This window comes from Scylla paramamosain, chromosome 23 (assembly GCF_035594125.1).
Source record: "Scylla paramamosain isolate STU-SP2022 chromosome 23, ASM3559412v1, whole genome shotgun sequence".
NCBI classification, from domain to species: Eukaryota; Metazoa; Arthropoda; class Malacostraca; order Decapoda; family Portunidae; genus Scylla; species Scylla paramamosain.
The window spans coordinates 17,468,255-17,470,754 of NC_087173.1; positions in this window are offsets into that span (position 1 = coordinate 17,468,255).

Genomic DNA, 2,500 nt, shown 5'->3' on the forward strand with positions numbered 1-2,500 from the left:
AAAGAGAGACAGCAAGGATAGAAAGATGACGATAGCAGTGTAAACAGCAAGAATGCCAGAAATATATTGACGTGAAAGGTTAAAGCGCCAAAAATATGTAGAAATAATCATGAAAAATAAATAAATAAAAGACGATTATTGCAGTTGAAAGGACCAAGGGCAAGATAACTGTAGCGTTTTATAAAGTGAGAATGTCAGAAAATATGTAGAGAAACTGATGAATACGAGACGAAAATAAGAGTGTCAGAAATTAATACAACAAAAGAGAAAAATATGCAAGTAACAAAATAAGAAAGTAAAAAAAAAAAAAATAGGCAGAAAAGAACTAAGTGTTATAAAAAAAAAAAAGTAAAGGGATCAGAATTATAAAACAAGAAAAATCATATAACTAAAAACTATAAGACCGTCAAAAGTGCACCACAAGAAAATGAATAAATACACAACTAAACCCTAAGGAGCAAAAAAAAAAAAAAAAAAAAAGGATAAAAGGCAAATATAACTAAAAGGAAAAGTAAGAACGCCTAAGAAAATGAGAGAGAGAGAGAGAGAGAGAGAGAGAGAGAGAGAGAGAGAGAGAGAGAGAGAGAGAGAGAGAGAGAGAGAGAGAGAAAGCAGAAAAAGACAGAGACAGAGACACAGACACAAAGACACAAAAAACAGACACAGAAACAAGACAGAGAGACAGAGAGAGACAGAAAAAAACAGAAAACAGGCCCAACTTTTCAAGGGCCAAAGGAAACAACAAAATCAGAAACAGACAGAAAACGAGCGCAATCAGACGGGGGGAGGCAGGGCAGTAGAGACGAGAGACGGCAGCGGCGGCGGCGTCACACAAGGGGCCTTCCTGGGACGCCCTACGGATGTGGCAGCACCTTCTCGCTTTACAAAGGGCGGAGGCTCAAAGGACACGCCACCCACCACACGCAGGAGAGCGCTCACGTATCCTTTTCGAAGTGGGTGGCGCGGCGGAAGGGCAGGGAAGAGAAGGGGAGGAGAGGAGGGAAGGAAGGGGAAAGAGAGAAGGGAAGGAAGGGGAGGGAAGGGGAAAGAGGAAGAAGGTTCGACAAAAGGACACTCTGGTGCATGTGAAGTGTTTGTGTTTCCGCCCACCTTGACCTCCATGCGTGATTCTCTCTCTCTCTCTCTCTCTCTCTCTCTCTCTCTCTCTCTCTCTCTCTCTCTCTCTCTCTCTCTCTCTCTCTGTTGTTTTTTTTTTTGCATTCTTCATTTATTTAGTCATGTTTATTTTTTCCCTACATATTTTTGAGTTTCCTAATTTTCATGGCCACTTTTCTTTACATTTTTTTTTCTTTCACTTTCTTACTCTTAGTTATATCTTTCTCTCTTATGAATTTCTGACGATCTTACTTACAATTATTATTATTATTTTTCTTTTTGCTCTGTTTCTTATTTATTTGCGAATCTATAAAACACAAAACAAGCCTTGGAAGTTGTAAGCGAGGCCCGGATTCAGAAACACCTTGCTCTCTCACCACGACTGTTTTCCAAGGCCACGGAGATGATTAGCCGGGTTCCCAAGACTGTTTCCCCCGTTAATAATGTAGAAATCATGCTAATCTGTCACGAGAACCATAGAAAAAAAAAAAAAAAACACCCTTGAAAATTCGTGTAACTTCAACTACAGCTTTTTGAATGTAGTGGAGATGCGGTGCCGGAGGTGTTTTAGAATCTGGAACTGATAATGAGGAAAAAATGTTTAGCAGTAAAAGAATAAATGAAATATTGTCTTGGCTTCGTACTTGTTATTTTTTCCTTCCTTTTCTTTTCATTGTATTCATTTTCTTCTCGCTAATAAAACCACCATAGTCGTTATTTCTACATTGTTTCTCATTCTCATTTTTTTTTCACTATAGTAATGTTTCTTTCCTCTTCTATTCATTCTATTCATTCATAACTTCACTATTTCCTTCTACGCATGTACACTGTTTCTCATTCTCTCATTTTTCACTTATTTTCCGTTTTCTTTCATTCCTTCCCTCTTATTTTCGTTCATTATATCAGCCATTTTCACTATATTTTTTTTTTCTTCCACCCATCCCTTCTTATTTTCGTTCATAATATCAGTACGGTCTACATAATTTCTCATTCTCGTTTTCTTTCACTATTCTTATTTTCCCTCTTCTATTCCTTCCCTTTTACTTTCATTCATAATATCAATAATTTTCACTATTCTTAATCTCCCTCCCTCTTCCATCCCTTCCCTTTTAGTTTCATTCATATCACTCATTTTCACTATCCTTAATCTTTTTCTCTCTTCCATCCCTTCCCTCCTACATAATATCACTCATATTCACTAGTATTCCTGATCCTTTCCTCCTACATAGTATCACTCATATTCACTAGTATTCCTGATTTTCTCCCTCTCCTCCTAGTTTCGTTCACAATAATCACCATGGTCGCTATTTCCTTCTGCATCGCGTTTCGTCACCTTGCACCACGCTGGAAATAACACTCCACTGCTTCTCTTGCTAATACATTC